The 18,726-nt window shown below is 40.4% G+C and overlaps 1 protein-coding gene across 1 annotated transcript in view; it reads right to left on the bottom strand.

Moving 5' to 3' along the window:
• The window catches only part of MALT1 (MALT1 paracaspase), a gene marked incomplete in the record, with an annotated part of 841,583 nt that extends 833,446 nt beyond the window's left edge, over positions 1–8,137 (bottom strand). Inside the window, 2 exon segments of the mRNA XM_044066161.1 lie at positions 7,432–7,600; positions 7,963–8,137.
• Between the last annotated feature and the right edge of the window lie 10,589 nt (positions 8,138–18,726).

The following is an 18,726-nucleotide window of genomic DNA, read 5'->3' on the forward strand; positions in this document are numbered from 1 at the left end:
AACCCACTTTGTAAAATCAAACAGACAAGTAGCCATAAACTTGCACAAAGAAAATTTATTTTACTTATACATTTGTAACCAGCATAGAACACTGATCATAATGGATCATTTTCAGATTCAGCCCAAGTTTAAGAATTATACACAATCTAACTAAGCCATGGAAATTTGACTGAATAGACTTAATTATGTTGGCATATGTGCAAATAGTGCAGCTGCCGTAATAGGGAAACACAGTGAAGCTGTCTAAAGGATAAAAGAGATTGCACCTAAAGCAAAGGCAATAAGGTAGTGCAATGAATCATTTCAAGCAGCACTTATGGAAAAAAAAAGAAAGAAAAAGAAATGGAGTCAGTGGTGAATCAAGATGTGCTCATATACTCAAAAAAGTTGTTTTAAGCGAAGAAAGCATACTGTAGGTAGCAGTACCTCTTGAGTACAACCAAGCAGCACTGCCAGTTTAAGGGATTTGCATGCCCATATGCATTGTGTAAATGGAATCCGAGGGAACAAAACCCAGAACTGCAGGATGAAGTCCATTAGTAGCTCATTGCCTGTCTGCCAAACTATATTAAATCCAAGCCACTGAAATGACAGTTATTTGCAGAGATGGAAGCAGGGCATGTCATAGTTTTCATTTGTTCAGAAGTATCTTTAATTATAGAAAGTTTTGCATCATGTTTGAAATGAGGAAAAACAGCAAGTCTGATTTTTGTGGTTATCTTTAACACCAAGTGTAGGTCAGAAGACTGGTTTATCTTCCAGCAATACATAATGCACGGAGAACATTAAATGTATCAAAAAAGGATTGTAATCAAAGCACTTTAGCTTATGTGATTTGGGAAATACATTTCAAAAACAGCTGAGTGTTTGACCAGGCCTTGTTCACAGGGGGCTGAAGAGTGTATTTTACCTGTAGATTGTCTGGGCAGCAAGTTTAAAACTAATCATTGCCACCCATTTTTAGTTATATAGGAACATTTTTCTGAATTAGTTTCCTAAATAGCAATCTGACAGTAGTGACTGGATTTAGGACCCATTCCTTTTAAACTGAAAAAGAAATAGCTTTTCCTGAAGAGCAATAAAAAAAAAGAGCTGAGCAAACTTACTTGGGGCAGACTTTTGTAACTAAAGTTTGGACCTCAATCACTCTGATGTGTTGACATGGTGTGAAAGCAGATTTAGCCATTATGATGATGTTGCTATTCTGCATTACACATTTGTGTGTGAAACCAACTTCTCTTCTACATCCACAGTAAAGCCAAAACAACGCAAAAAGTTGTCTTTTGAAAAAGGTTTTCCACTCTGCTTCTCTAAAATTATTCCTGCAAATGATCAGCTCCTTAAAGCAACACTTGCCCACTATCATTGCTGACACAAATATATACACATGACTTTTGCAGTGGTGTTATTACTGTACTCTAATACAACTGACTGACTGCATGTTTAGAACTGCATTTGAAGCTCCATCTAGACAATTTGAGTTTGATTAGCTGCTCAGGTGCTGAAAGCACAGGCTGGTGAGAGTAGGAATGAGCGTCTTACATTAGCTACCCATTCCAGGAGATGGAGACAGGTATCTGCCAGTGAATGGGCACTCCCTAGTAGAGATCAAGGAGTAGAATGATGACTGCAGACAGGGTGATGTGCATTCAAAAGCACAGGGTGGAAATAGTGTGTACAGTGATGCATATGGTGTCTGGTTTGCTCCACCATAACTGGGGTTCCCCTTGTATAATACAGTTCCCACCATTGCCCACAATACAATGTCCTCCTACCAACACTCACTCTCTTTAAATGGGTGGTGGAAGGATTATCTCTCTCTCTCTCTCTTGAGTAGGGCTACCCACCTGTTAGATGGGATAAAATAGGCTATGTTGGGCCTACTGGATTTCAAAGTTCTCAGGTGAGCTGCGAGTCATAACTGAAAAAAAAAAATCATTAGAAGCCACTGCCTAGTTAACCAGGGCCAGACAATCTTCCTTCTCTTTGTCACTTAATCTTCCTTCTCTTTGTCACTTAAAGCTATCTGTCAGAATGTTAATGGTTAACCCTTGTGTTCATAGTTTCTTAGGTAAGTACTAGGCTACCTGCCCCTGGAAGCCATTTTAAGCCTAGCCAAATTCATTTTTTGTGCTCGAAATAACCTCATTTAGTTATAAACTGGCCTTACCCATCCCCTGTTTAATAATTATATACTACCCCTAAGAATAACTGGGATCATACCATAGATAACTTCATGGAACCTATGCATGCGATAAAACATTTAGAAGCTGCCTCTGTATGTTAGCAGTATAGGGGGCAGTCTTGGGGTAAATTTTCTGTTTTCTATCCATATATCTAAGTTGCACTTAAAAATTGACAGGGATGAGCTTTGTTTTATGTGGATAGGAAGTCTGCTCCACAGCTGCAGTACCTCTGTCACAAGTACCTGGCCTTCCAAACTATTCTGTTGATGTTGCAGATGAGGTATTGATACCTAGACCAAGTATTTCTGATGCCAATTTACCTGCTACTGTACAACAAATCTATCAGTAGTGGGTCAGATGTTGCCTTGCATGCTAGACACAAATCACCTCTGAGCAGTCTGTAGCATACTGAGTACAATGACAGACTTTTGAGTCAATCCAAGTAGGACATGTTGTTTAGGCCTTGTGTCCTTTTAGTAAGGCATCCCTGCAGGCGTTCCAGTTGTTGCATGAGTCTGGACAGATACATGCCAAAGGGGACATTATATTCAATGACTGTCCTAATGAGGACTGAGTAAAGGGGTCAATGACATCCTCAGATCTATTATAAGCTGTGCAAAATAGAAAGACTTTAACAACAACAGACACATGTTGGTCAAAGATTAGGTCATTGTCCACATAAGTTCCAAAATCCTGAACAACTGGTCCAGTTCATGAATTGGATACGTGGTAGTTCCCTGGGGTAGATGACTTCTCAAAGGATACAATAATGCATTTTTTGGCATTTAGTTCAGACCATGATTTTGACACCAGTTATTTGAGATAAACCTTCCTGCAGAACAGCCAAGACATTTGGTGATTCACTGACTGCTCCTAGCTTACAGTCTTCTGTAAAGAGTCAGCTAGAGCCCTTTGGTATTGACTTTTACTTCAGAAAGGTAGATGCCAAATAGCAGATGTCCCAGCACAGAACCCTGGGGGACTTCACTGGTGACTGGTCTCTTTGTGGAGGTTAACATTCCCTGTTTTGACTATCGGCATCCTATCTATGAGACAGATGGCAATCCAGCAGGTGAGAGTTTATTCCCAGTTTATTTAGCTTTTCTATTAAACAGAGTGAGGAACTGTAACAAAAACTTTGGCCAGGATGATGCAGTGTGTACCATTTTGCCTTCATCCACTGCTTTGGTAACCTGTTAAAAAATAATACACCAGGTTGAGTAAGCATGACTTGCCCTTTATGAATCCAAACTGAGATGAGTGCAGTGTTTGGAGGTTCCCTATATCCAGATTGATTAATTCCATTTTAACTCTTTCCATTAACTCCATGATGATAAGTCTTTCCATGGCTTTGCATAAAGCTGGTTAGACTTACAGCTCTGTAATTGCCTGGGCTTGTAGAAGGTTCTCCCTTATGCAGGGGAATGACTAGCTATTCTTCATTAGCTTGGTACAAAACCTGTATGGAGGCTGAGACTGAACAGTGTTGTTAACGGTATTGCTAAATCATGCATCATGCTATTTAAGATGCATCCATGGATATTGCCAGGACCCATCGATACAGTATTTTTAGCTTTTGATGGCACTTTTAGGACTTGGTCGTGTGTGAAAGCTGGAGATGAGTTAGTTTCATATCTATCACGAGGGAAGAGAGGGGTAAAGTGACTTGGGTAGCTACTTTAGCCTCAGACTTGGCTTTGGTGGATGTTAAGCTCTTGAGGTGTTTGTTTATTTCAATGACAAGGGCTCGGACATTCTGAGAATTGCTCATTTAACTTTTGGTCAAAATTCTTTTCCTTTTATTATAAAGCTTGTTTATATTATGGTTCCACCATGTGGGTTGTTTCTGGGGTTTGCCCTGCACTTGCTCCTATGGGGTACAGTGGCATTTATGCAGCTGTTTACATGCTGGTATAGTACAGTATAGTAGTGTACATTTCCATGTATTCCATGTAGTTAACCTGGGTTTTCGTGGGGATCTGAAGACGGATAGTGTATCACTTAGAAATAGGTAGTTGTCTTAAAGAATTTTTTAAAGGTACCTTGGGTGGAAAGGATCTCTGGTTTCAGTTTTATTTCGAAGGAGACTGCTTTATGGTCAAACCTAACAAGTGAAGATACACAAGAGATGCTGCAAGATGCTCCCACATTATTAAGAACAAAATCCAAGATGTTATTCTCCCTAATGGGTACTCTGCTATTTCTTCCAGGGTATTTGTATAGACAAAGTCCAGAAATCTTTGTGCTTGTGCACTAGGTGATTCTAGTTTCTGTAGATAGGCATTATGACTTTTGTTTGTCATAGAAGGCATTCTATAGCTAGCTAACATATGGTAAAGGAACTTTCTGATGGTTATTTGGTCATCTGCTGTACTTTATGCTGTGTAGGTGGTCTTCTATATACAATAACCAGTTACACATTATAAAAGCATTACATACATTGATCTCCATACATAGCAGTACTCTTAATCAGGGAATGTTATGTGTAGGATGATGGGATGGTTCACAAAATGTTTTACCCGAGAATCAAAGCAAAAAATAGTATTTTCATTGCAATAGATTACTTAGGATGCGGGGAGGGCATTCACATCTACTTTGAATGAATACTGTTTGTAATAAAAGTAAAGTCAAAGGACTTAATACCCTCACCTTAAACCCCACATCTGAAATGAAATATAAAATGCAAATCTGTAACTAAGTATAATACACAGCAAACACTGCGGAACCTTTTGTTTCTCCCTTCATATCCTGCAACAATGTGTACACTTTTTTTTTAATTTGCCATGCCATTAAAGTAATACATGAGAAAAAAATAGTTGCACCGCAGCTCAAACCTTAATTCAGTAATGTTTTCTAGTCTCTCTAAAATTTGTTCGTTCACACAGCCTTGATGGTGAGGAAAGCATAAAGCAAGTTATTGTGCCTTCACATTCTGAAGGTTACTGCAGGGTAAGATATCATTCACAGGCTCAGCAATAAAAAATACATTCTGGGGTGGCTTACATGCTACTGTAATAAGTTCCAAAATGTGAAGAACCAAGCACCACTAACTGATGCCCCAGTCCCAGTATTACATAACCCCCAAGTGACACCTGATTTAATCAAACTGTGATGATCCATTTTTGTCACAGGCACACACAACTGACATCTTCACTGACAGACACAATTACAGTAGTGTATTGTGTAATGAAATCAAACTGAAACTTGACCGTTTGTTTATTTATTTATGTTTGGTGGAGTACTGCACTGTCAATACTGACCAATTTTAGACTAAGCTAACATTTCAACCACAAAAAAATACAGAAATGTAAGCAATAAAAGAGTAGCTAAGATATGGATTTTACAGCTACAGGGTTGTTAGTGTCAATGTGCAATCCAACCGTAATGGCTGAGGAGGGTGTTAATGGGGCAATGGGGAAGGAACCCCACTTAAACACTTTTTGGCCTGCCAGTTTTTTATTTTTTCAGTGTTAATAGCAAAGGGATAGGGATAGAGACTCGGAGAGAGACATGCACAAATTTGCATCACCTCCCTCCTCATTTTGTACATGTGGTTGGGGTGTCACAAACATATGCAACATATATGAACAGCAGGGGGTGACTATACTTCAAGGCATTATATTCGGAGTCGTAAAAGCCCATGTTCCTCACAGTACTGCATTAAAAGGGCCATCACACATTTAGTATTAATATTGGTAATTCATATCCATGTTAAACAATGCCGAATAGGGTTACCACCTGTCCCACTTTGCGAGGGACAGTCCCTCTTTAGGCAGTTGTGTCCTGCGAAAATAATAAAAAAAATAGCAAATGATCTGAGATTTCAAGACAAAAATATTTCCTAAATTTTCTTTAATAGTTGCATAAAACAGTTATTTTATATATGAAACTTCTATATGTTATGTGAAGTAGCAAAAGCAATTCAAATGTTACTAGAATAATCTTTTATTTGTACAAAAAAGTAAAGTTCTGTACTATGCACGGCTGTAGGTATGTTTTCTCCCGGAAAATCTGACATTTCTACAGTATATGTCCCACTTTGGGCATTCGAAAAGGTGTCAACCCTAATATTGCCGAATCAAAGTAACTATAAAACGAGCAACACGTTTAACCAAGTCCCACCTGTAAACTTTCTATTTAAAGGTGTTAGTAAGTGTGCCACTCCATACCGCTCAACGTCTTAGAGCAAGAAATGTGGACAAACCCATAAATAATTGGGGGGGACAAAGACCCAAAAATACGGACGATTTTTAAATATTGCTCTTACAAACTTAGAAAGTTGATAGAATAACAGATTTTGGATTGGTATGAATTTTATCAAGGGTATAAAGTCTGAAACTATGTACGTCATTATTTTCCGACTTCAACCCTCAACAATTTGCCAGAAAACCACAATTTTATGAGAAATGGACCAAAAATATCGGTAGAAAATCTGTACAGTTGAGAGGTAGGAATGTAAAACTGCCACAGTTTGCCCATTTGCTCCACATCGTGGTGACGGATGGTTGAGAGTTGCTGTTGCATTGACAGCGTTTCCTTTCAGTAATGTAATTTGCAAATAAATAACGTCAGTTTTGTAATAGATTACAACATTCCGAATCCTTCGAGCAATAAAATAAACAAGTGACCCCGTCCAATCAATTTAAGCACGCCCAGTGGGCGTCAATCACGGTGGGAAGTAGGAACGCCTTTAATCTGCGTGAATGCCTTAGGTTACGGCAGTGACATACAACCTGAGGGATATTTACAAGAAAGAAGTAAATGTGAAATGGGTTTACACTCTTATTCACAAAACAGATACAACTAACATTTAAAACAGTATAAAATTGACTACTTGTCTAAAGTCTTGATCATGCTTTACTAGGACCCATTCGGCCATTCCCCAAGAAACGAGTCACGACTGATATCTAACATCAAGGTACGGCTATGGCGAAACAATTGCAACAAACAAAAGACATCCTTATATTAAATTAGGGCGACTGTTTCAGCGCTATGCAAGCTGTAGCTAATGCCATTATCTCAGGCTGTGTAAGTATACTACTTGAAAGAGCTTCAAAGTACACTTGCTTACAGCGTTACCACTCTGTAATCTGTTCAAACTAGCTTCAGAGTGACCGGACAATCAGCTCCCAGCAGCTGAGAGAGTCATCCACCTCTCAGAATTTCATCAGTATGTACAACATTTTTAGAGATCTCACTACGCACAGCGCATTAAACAAATTACTTTTTACAACTAACTTTTTACCTTAATGGCCGCAGGTGCTACACCAGCTGTTAGCACTCCCAGGTTAATTCTGTCCTGGTCAAAAGCCGTCTGTGATATTGTACCAGCGTACTCATTAGGCACACCAGAAAAGTTGCATGCTTGGCGTTTCAAGAACGGTATCAGGGAAATCCGTCAGAAAAAAAAGTACCTAAAGGTAAAAAAAAATCAGGTTAGACTTCCTGGTTTACAGTTTGCATCTGCAAGTGTCCCAACAGTACAACACTGACGACTTCTGGGGCTTGTAGTAGTGAAGACAGTTGTCGCCAGGTAGTAGCCCAAAGTACTTCTGTAATTAAGTGCTTTTGGGGTGTCCATTAAATTCCATTTCATCTCATACGAATGCCACCTTATCGAATGCTAAACTGGGACATTTCTTACTCAGGTGCAATATTTGTGAAGTCCACACAGCCCCAACCACCGCGAAAGACTCTGTCCCTTACAATTTTACAACAATCCCAATTTTGGAGATTTTTACTTTCGTTTAATATTTAAAGAAAAGAGATTATTTACTTCACATATTTGCAGGTTTGTCACTTTTAATGTTTCCCCCTATGTTTTTAAATGGTTTTCCCTTCTATGAAGACACATCACTCCATATTGGGCTATAGCTCTCACTCAACTTCTTAGCACAAAAACGTAGACAAATTAAAAAATAACGGGGGACAATGCCCCCAAAATAGGGACACAGGCGAAATTAAAGTGTATTAACCCACCACCGAGTTCGCTCAGGAATGGGTGTGCCCGCAGTGATTGACATGCCGGAGGGCGGGGATTAACAGCAATGTGCCGTGATTGACACGCAATGCAAAATTGGAAATTTAACGGTAAATTCATGTTAAAAACAGAGCATTTAGTAAGCACAATAATGACACCAATGGCCTTTCCATTCAAATGTTCCACAAGCATCATGACAACCGCGAAACAGAATAATCAACAAAAATGCTACAAGAATAAGCTTTTATTTAGGCAAAAAAGTGAAGACGTCTGTCGTGGTTCACTGTTGCAGTCATCACTGTAGGGTTCATCCTGCCAGCAGCAGCCCCCGATCGGCCAGAATCCCAAAGTCTGGATCAGGCGCCAGCTGAGGTTGCATTTATCCTGACGTCAATGTGCCGGAAGGTATAAAGACCTCAGCTGACGCCATTACCCCAGTCTTTCTTGCCACACGTTGCCCTTTGCAGTTCACTGATGCCGGTCGGCCTGTTCCTGTTTGTTTTTGGATCTAATCCCAGGTTTTTCATTTTTTACAGATAAGTACCCCGTTGGGGATGTCTTTTTCTTGCTCCAGTCAGATGTCAGAAAAAGTTAATAATTGCATTTCTTGTGGGAAGCAAATACCTCAAAGGGATTTTCACTCTTACTGTATTCCATGCCTGGGTCCTGACCACGACGTTGCTAATTGTGTGTTTTATGCTAGATTTAATCAGCGTATTATTATTAGGTGTAGATATAACTTTGTCTTTTACTATTTTGGAAAAAGGTTTAATTATAACATGTCTTCAGATTCTTTTCCGGCTTCTGGGGTGTGTAAGAGGCGCAGGGATACAGACAGGCCTCCGAGGTCCACAGCAAAGGATGTTACTCAGTTATTGCCAATTGCTGGTTCGACGGTAGTCAGTGAGGCGCCTTTGCAGCCCCTGTCATCTGCCTCTTTTGAACCAATTGCCTGTACCAACTCCAGTGTGGAGCTGATGAGGTCTTCAGAATTGCCAGGGGCTGGACCTTCGGATACTGCTCCCTCAATTGGGTCCGGAGCCGGTAGGCAGGTACTGGCTTCTGAGGGAGTTCTCAGGCCTTCACAGCTTCCTGTAAATGTGGATTCAGGTTTGCATGCTAAGTCAAAGTCTAAGGCTCCAGTTAAAGTGAAGTGGCTAGCACAGGCACCTTTTGATCAGGATCCTAGGCCTCAGAGGTAGATGCTTAGGATGGCTGAAGATCTCTTAACTATGATCAGGAGTTCTCATCCCCCTTCCTGACAAGGGGCCTAGATTACAGTCCGATTATAATTCTTCAGACCAAATTTTGGTTTCTTCTGCTTCTTCCCTTGAGCAGGATTATGCTTTTCCTCTTTATGAGGATTCTGATGCTGAAGATTCCTTTCCTTCCGCCTCTCCTCCTGAGGATTATTCTTTTGGTGAAACTTTGCATGATATGAGGGTGCATTTTCACTGGGAAGGGCAGGAATTCTCTGAATCCAAGAAAAGGCTTAGGGATTTTCTTCTCCCACAGCATAAGCCTCTGGCTATTTCCCCTGTATTGGACATTGTTGATGTTTTTTCAGAAGCTTCTCTCTCTCCTGATTCTTTTCCCCCTACACCGGCCAAACCGGATAGGTATTATATGGTTCCAGATTCTCATAAATTTATTTTCAAAAATCTTTCGACTGATCCAGAAAGAATTTCTCAGGGTCCTAAGGGTGTTAAAGCGGCCTCTGCTAAAATTCCTATTCCCTTTGACCGAGAGTCCAGGGCTTTGGAGAGATGGGGTAAAAAGGTTTATACTTCTGCTACATTGTCTATTAGGGCTTTGAACTGTCAATTTCATATGCTGAAGTATCAGCAATACCCTTTGTCTGTATTTCAACAAAAGATGTCAGCTGTGTCTACTGGTGCGGATAATCAGGAGTTACAGGATTTATTGCATGCTATTGAACAAGTGGGTAAACATACCCTGCATTGTGGTTTTGATTCTTTGGAAGCTTCTTGTAGGGCTGCAACAACTGGTGCTGTTATTAGAAGACATGCTTGATTAAGAGATCAAAGCTTGCCGGATCAGATTAAAGCCAAACTTTTGGATGCCCCTTTGCAGCACGATGTTCTGTTTGGGTCCAAAGCTGAAGAGGTATTGAAGAAAATGGAAGACAAAGGCAAATCTATGCAGACGGTTAAGGATTTTCTACAAGTGCAACCTCCTAGATTTAGCAGACACTGGCCAACTAAACCTTGGTCCTTTCCGGGCTCAGACAAGTCTCAGAGAGGCAGATTCAGGCATTCCAGAGGTAGGGGACAGTCACAGTCCCATTTTAGGCATAGGCAGTGGAGTACCCCCTCTCCCAAGGGAGGTGAAGATAAGTCTCAACCCTACCGAAAACAGTCTTTATGACTCTCCCTTTCTGGTTCCCGGGGCTCCTTTCCTGGAAGCTCCTTTGGGGGAAGGATTTCTCTTTTTTATCACAATTGGAGCCACATGACCCGGGACAAATGGGTTCTGGACATAGTCTCAAGAGGTTAAAGATTTAATTTCCACACTATGCCAAAACCGAACGGTTGGCCAGACCTGCCATATCATCAGTGGGCAGAGGCGCAACGGCAGGTTCAGTCCCTCCTGGCTATGAGGGCCATAGAATTGGTACCAAATTTAGAAATAGGGCAAGGTTTTTATTCCAGACTTTTCCTGGTTCCCAGAAAGGAAAATTCATGGAGACCAATCCTGGACCTCTCTGTGCTAAACACCTTCCTAGATATACCAAAATTCAAGATGCACACTCTGCAGCAGCTGCTGCCTATGTTAGGCAAGAACGCTTAGATGGTGACTTTGGACTTAAAAGACGCTTATCTGCATATTCCTATAAGGCAAGAGTGCAGAAGGCATCTGCATTTCAAAGCGGGCTCGAAACATTACCAGTTCTCTGTGCTGCCCTTTGGCTTATCTACTGCGCCCAGGGTCTTTACGAAGTGCCTGGCACCAGTAATGGCGTTTTGCAGACAGACTGGGATTTAAATTTACCCTTATCTGGACGACTGTCTTCTTCAAGCGGACGACAAAGACATTCTACTTTGGCATCTAGATTTTGTGCAGTGTCTTCTTCTGTGCCTCGGTTTCACAGTGAATCTAAAGAAATCAAATCTGGTACCCACACAACAGATTACTTTCCTGGGTGCTCTTCTGAGTACTTCAACCCAGATGGCTTCCTTGACACCAGACAAAAAAGTGCAACTGGCTTCTTTTTTTCCGACGTATGGCTTCATTGAAACAGCTGACTGCAAGAAAAATTCTGCAGGCTTTGGGTTACATGGCCTCCTGCATTCTGCTAATACCATATGCAAGGCTGCATATGAGGAAACTGCAGTGGTACCTCAAGAGTGTCTGGTCTCAGCATTACCACAGTTTGGAAACAGTGGTCACGATTTTGCCTTGCATCCAGCGAGAGTTTCTTTGGTGGGCCGAAGCCTGTTTACAGAACAAGGGGAAGCCTTTTTGTCCTCTGCTGACCGACTAGGTTCTGACAACGGATGCTTCAGATTATGCCTGGGGAGCCCACATGCATGGGAGATGTCTTCAGGGTGTTTGGACAAAGGAACAAACGCACCTGCACATAAATTTGAAGGAGATGCTAGCTGTACAGAATGCCCTGATAGCCTCCAGGGACCTTCTTCTACCAGGACAATTGTTGATACGGACAGACAACACCACAGTGATGTGGTACATCAACAAGCAGGGGGGCTCTCACTCTTACCCCCTGTGCAGATTAGCCATGAATCTCTCGTACACTGCTCTGACCTGCAGTGTCGACTTACAGGCGCAATTCCTGCCGGGGAAAGACAACACTCTGGAAGACGTCTTGAGCAGATGCATTTCAGATCCACACGAATGGATGTTGGATGTTTGGATATTCAGGATGATTATAAAGGCTTGGGGATGTCCGGACATAGATCTCTTTGCATCCCCTCAGAATCATCCACTTCCAACATTCTGCACAAGGACCTACCACAAACTAGCATGGAAAGCGGATGCCCTCTCATTCAGTTGGAAACACCTCTCAGTATATGCTTTTCCTCCCTTTCCTCTTCTACCTCGGGTACTCCTGTAGATAAAGCAGGACAGACTGCACATGATTCTACTGGCTCCCAATTGGCCTCGGCAATTCTGGTATTCCACTCTGATGACCTTGGTTCAGGAGCCTCCCTGGATTCTGCCTCAAATCCCTCATCTACTGTCTCAACGGGACAGCCGGATACTTCACAGTCATGTCAAGACTCTGCATCTCGCTGCCTGGCGGATCCAGGATCTGTAAACACCTCTGCCCTTTCCAAACAGGTATTGGATGTAACCCTTGAGACTAGATGGCCCAGCACTAGAAAATCTTATGCGTGAAAATGGAAATGATTTTGCTCCTGGAGTCAAGTCCAGGGTGGTGATTCTTCTGTTCCGAACATTCCTCTGATTTTACAGTATCTGACAGAGTTATTACATACGGGCCTATCTTTTTCATCTATTAAGCTTCATGCTTCTGCTATTTCTGCACATTACAATACGGATCCTCCGATTTTTCCTCATCCATTACTTAAACAATTTCTTAGAGGGGCTAAGAATATTCGGCCCCCTATAAGGGCTCCTGTTCCCACTTGGGATCTTAACTATGTTTTGGAGAAATTAACATTGTCTCCTTTTGAACCTGCAGCTTCCACGGATTTAAAATTTTTGTCTTGGAAAACTGCTTTTCTTTTCGCTATTACCTCTGCTAGAAGAATTTCGGAATTGCAAGCACTCATGGCTGTGGAACCCTTCCTTATTTTTCATCAGGACAGGGTATCTCTATGGACTAATCCCACTTTTATGCCCAAGGTGGTTTCAGCAGTGGCCTTGAATCAGTCTATTCATTTGCCTACCTTTTATCCTAATCCTCAAAGTGAGGGAGAAAGTCTTTTGCAATCTCTAGACGTGCACAGACAGCTTCGTCTATACCTGGACAGGACCAAAATATTCTGAAAATCTGATCAGTTGTTTGTAGCTTATGCTCCTACTGTTCAGGGGAAAGCAATCACTAAGCAAACTATTTCTAAGTGGATTGCCCATTGCATCAAGTTCTGTTACTCTTATCATGGCAATCCAGTTCCTGTTAATGTTAGGACTCCTTCTACCTGGGCTACTGCTACTTCAGCAGCTTTTCTTTGTGGGGTTCCTACCAAGGATATTTTGGAAGTTGCTACTTGGAGTTCTGTACATACTTTTTCTAAGCATTACAACCTCCCTCTCTATTCTAAATCCAGGGCAGGTTTTGCAAGGTTTTGTGACCACTCCCTCTGCTTCTCCTCCAGCCACCCTTTCTTAGCTTTGGGACTCAACCCTACAGTGATGACTGCAACAGTGAACCATGAAGGACATAGTACAGTTGTGTACTCTTACCATAAATGTCGATGTTCGAGTGTGTTCACTGTTGCAGTCCAGGTTACCCTCTCTCCTATCCCCTCTTTTGTTTTTTCCTTGAGTATTGTCTGTTATGAGGTATTTTGGCTGCTGAGGTTTTGGGCATGGTTTCCTTTTTAGCCTTTTCTTTCTGGGCACCTGACTTCTGGGGCAAGAAAAACTGGGGTAATGGCATCAGCTGAGGTCTTTATACCTTCCAGCGCATTGATGTCAGGATAAATGCGACCTCAGCTGGTGCCCGATCCAGACTTTGGGATTCTGGCTGATCGGGGGCTGCTGCTGGCAGGAAGAACCCTACAGTGATGACTGCAACAGTGAACACACTCGAACATCTACATTTATGGTAAGAGTACACAACTGTACTTTCTGTCCTTTGTACTGGCCGTGGGTATGTCCTGGCCTTTGAACACTGCTAGACTCAAATGCCTGTTATTATTTAGTGAATTCAGTTCACACTTACTTAACACGAGAATCCAGAAAACCATAAATTTCATACTGAACAGACCAAAAACACAAGGCAAAAAAATCTGGACATTCTGCGAAAATCTGGAAAGTTGAGAGGTAACTTTGTTTACATCTTTATTGAATTTGTCTGTGTTTTCTAGTTGCTATGGCGATTGTAATTGGGGTGCTGGTTTTAGCTGTAATACAGCCATCGTTCGTTGTTAAAAATGTTCCTGACTTTTTGGCAAACTGCTTAACGAAATTGCATTTTCATGCAGTAGGATGCCGTATCTTTTATTGGGGTACATTAACGTAAAATTTAAAGGGGAATGGTGTGGGATGTTTTTCAGTTAGTGTGATGTTCCTCTTTCAAATGACAGGTTTTCACGCTTTCAGTATATTTATACTTTTGAAGATGTACTATCCCATTGTTGGATAACAAATGAGCCGCAACATTTGGGCTCTGCTGCTATTAAGTGTGTAGAGTCATTACCCTCCCCTCCAAAGGGGACAGACAAAAACAGTCAAAATATAAAAAAATATATTGCATTATCTCCATATCTCACTATTGCTTTAACAACTGCTTCAGGGCTGACAGCTGTGTGATCACTGAGCCCCGATAACGGAAAAGTACCGTATTGGGTTTATCAGTTCAGTGTGTGTGAAACTTGTGTTTCGCATATCGCATATATTACCTTGTGTTATGGTGGCATCTTTCAATCAAATGGTGGGCGGTGCAGTCAAAATGCTCACAGGCGGGGTTTGGGCAGGACTTGCTACTGCGCATCTGGTGGGTTAATACACTTCAATTTCGCTGACACATTTTAAATATTGCTCTTATAAGCTTAGAAAGTTGCCAGAATAAAAGTTCTTACCATGTATTTTCTTAAGTCAAATTCAGTCCTCACTGATTTGCCAAGAAATCCAGAAAACCACACATTTTATTGGCACAGACAAATGATATAAGGCAAAAATCTGGACAGTCTGCGAAAATCAGGACAGCTGAGAGTTTTGTGGGCTATCCTGGGCAAGCAGGAACAACTTTTATTCCTAAACTATATTTAAAGTCTCCCTGTCTCTCTTTTTTCTCTTTCTCCATATATATATATATATATATATATATATATGTATATATATGTGTGTGTGTGTGTGTGTGTGTGTAAAACCGAATACCAGGAAAAATGTAGTTTTCCAGACTTAAAGGTAGTGCGAAAAAAGGGAAACTAGTTGTACAGAAACAAATACTTCTGATATCAACATGCAAATTACTAAATATATGATTATTTATATAATTTATATTTGTATTCTTACTAAATATATGATTGAATATAGATGTGTGTGTTTGTGCATACATTGGACTAAGATAATATGGGGGAGGGTAGAGGCAGACTGTGGTGACCATGGGCACCAATAAAACACCAGAGGAGACATCTGAACTGATGTGAGACAGGGCCTGGCCCTTGGCAAGATAGTTATTGGAGATGACATTTCCAGAAGTCATGACTGTGCCAGTAGCCATCATGGGATGAATGTGAGGACTGGGGGGTATAATGAGTGCTTCTGACAGTAGACAAGAGAAAAGGATTGACATTGGTGGTACACTGGGAGGAAGATCTAGTAGCCAGACCAGAATTAGGTCAGTGAGAGGCTTCTGCTTAGCCAAGAAGGGTTAGTGATACTCAGACCCGAACTGGAAAGGTATGTTTCAATGATCATATCTTTAAATTAACATGGAAGGAATTTCAGAGAAATAAACGTTAGTGAGTGGAACAGAGATACAAGTCAAAAAGAAAGTGGTAGAATGGGCCAGTTAGGAAAACAGAGGCTTTAGGCTATATTGCAGAAAGGAGGAATGAGGGGATAAACCTGGCAGTGCTGAGTAAGGATTGGAGAGAGATCAGAAAATATAGTGAAAAGCAGAGGTATTGAAAGAAAACTTCACATTGTCTTCACAAAGGAAAGGAAGTGGAGATGCAGTGCTGGAACTATGATAGGATACAGTAAGGAAAACAGTGAACAAAGTCAAAAGTAGAGTAGAAGGAGGTAGATTAGGAAATGGCTGCCATAAGGAATAAGGAGATAATAACTGGCTGCCCCAAAGGAAGACCTAATGGTCAACCTTCAACCACACTCAGGAAGGGGTCCAAATGGAAAGATAGATGAAAAGTCTGCAAGTAAAGGAAAGTAGTGGTGCTGAAACTGAATTCATCCTCAAGTCTTGGTGAGTACCTTCACAAGGTGGACCCTGTTTTCTACAAAATCTCACCAAGGTGACACTGATATATAGACTGTATTTATATAGCATATGTCATAGACAGAAGTAGGTCACATATTAAAAAAGATAGCTGGGTGCACAAGATCCAGGATAAAAAAAGTGCCCAGTCCTGGTAGGAGTACTGGTGCCAGGACTGGAAAAAATGACAGTGTAGAATCCTCAAAATATGGAAACATTCTTACAATGGGGCCAGACCCAGGAGGAGGAGGATGGCCCCCATGTTGTAGAAGGAAGTAGCAGTCCACAAAAATCACAAAAACTGATAGCCCAAAGAAGAACCATAAAGATGATAGAGCGGACTATTGAGGGTAAGAAAGAAATTATGTATTATTACTATTAGGCAAAAAAAACAGAATTTTCAGACACAAGATATACAAAAAGACTAAGAGATAAATTAGAGGAAAGAAAAATACTTCCGCAAGAAAAACTGTCAGAAACTTCAAATAAAAATTTGTTGTCATTAATACAACTGATATTTGAAAACAAGTATACAGACAAAAAACCTTTGATCTGTTGGAAAAAGAAGCATCTGAGGAAGTGCAGAAATATAAACTACAAAACCTAAATATTTTTGAAAAGTATAACAGACATTGGAAAGAAAGAGAGATTTGCTATGATGCAATATTTATGTAAAGGTGAATGCTGGATTAATCTACATAAAAAAGGCAGTCCCAAAGATTTTCGAAGAGAAATACAGGCAAAGACATCCAGACATGGAAAATTTCACAATAAAAAAATAATATCACAAAGTGGGAATATAGAAAAGCAGATCAGTAAAGTAGAAATTAAAAAAAAAAAATAGAAGTTGAAATTATGGAGTGCCTGCAAAGTAAAGGATTTGATGTAGATGGTCTAACACAGGTTACATCACAGCATGATGGAACAAGTCCCCAAAGTAAGGAGAAAGAAATATCAGGAGACAACTGAAGAAGAAATATGGACATGGGAAAGAAAAAGAGAGTTAATATGGTGTAATATCTATGCAAATGAGAAAGCAAAACAAATCAGTACAAAAAGAGCAGCATCAAAGATATTTGAAGAGAAATACAGGCAAAGGAATCTGGACATGGAAAACTTTCCAATACAAAAAATAAGAAGGCAAAGAGGAAAAGCAGAAAAGGAGATCAGTAATGGTGGAGTTAAAGAAATAGAAACTGAGGTTATGGAGTACATCCAAAGTGAAGGATTCGGTGTAGAAAATCTAATTCAGAAAACATCACAAAAGGATAGAGCAATGGACCTCCAAATTAAGGGGAAACCAGTTGAATGGGAAGCAATTGGTCAGGTGCCATATGAAGATATTTTGGAGCCTTCCACAGGAAACGAGTATAAACATTCACTTGAAGCTGGACAGCAAGTGAAGGAACAGGAAACTGTGGAAACTGACACAGTTAATGTTAAGGAGTGATAGGCCAGTGAGTGCTCATATGACAGAGCAATGGATGGCACTCAATGAAATTGAAGAGAATGTGCCACAGGAAGATGCAATAGAACTTTCTATAGAATGCCCGCAGGAAATGGAAAACAAAAAATGTACCCTCAGTTTAGAAGAAAATGAGCTAAGAGAAGAGTTGTTTGACGAGATAGACATATTAAGATCAATGAAAAAAAAATAGACTGCAGAAGGTCAATAAAACCCAAAAAGTCAGAAGTTTGATAAAACAAATGAACACAATAATTAGAAATGTCCATAGAGATTCATGCGATATAACAGAAATAAACAGGATATATTACTGTGCGCCTAAATTAATAACTGATAAAGTTCTACCACAAGAACATAGGGTAGTGAAGGACAGAAAGGGAAGAAATCCAATACCGATGTGACGATTGGGAAGAGATGGGTGAAGGCTGCCAGTCTAGTCAAAAAGAATTTGATACATAATTCCATCAACTGTATAAATAAATGTAAAATACAGGCTTGCGTTTTTAAATGAAAGAAAACAATGTAAAATGTGAACTTCAAGATTGTTGCAACATTGCCATCTTCTGTAAGGAAACCCAAGTCAAGTATTTCAAATGTGTCTTTTTAAGTTGAAAAGATCTTATGAATCTCTTTAATGTTTCACAATTCGGCTCCAGTGCAGCTGGATGAAGGTTTCATGCCCATTGTTTTAAAGCTAAAGTTTATGACCAGAATTTAGATGTGGAAGGTGCTTTATTCCTCTAATTTCTCTTAGAATATACATGTGAAATGTCTTCTATTGTTGTAAGTTTCTGTGCAGGTGTTAGATTGCTAAATAATGCAGTTTGTTTGCATGGGAAAACCTAAGTGTCAAAAAATGATGTTATTTGCGGAGGGACCCAGCAAACATGTTTGTTAGTAATGTTTAAATACTATTTCTCATAAGAGACTGGAAGCATTTTGACTTTGGATATCCAGCTTATCAGTACTCTGCCTTGTGCTCACA

The sequence above is a fragment of the Protopterus annectens genome, chromosome 1.part0 (assembly GCF_019279795.1).
Source record: "Protopterus annectens isolate FY-2018-M chromosome 1.part0, PAN1.0, whole genome shotgun sequence".
In the NCBI taxonomy this organism is placed as follows: Eukaryota; Metazoa; Chordata; order Ceratodontiformes; family Protopteridae; genus Protopterus; species Protopterus annectens.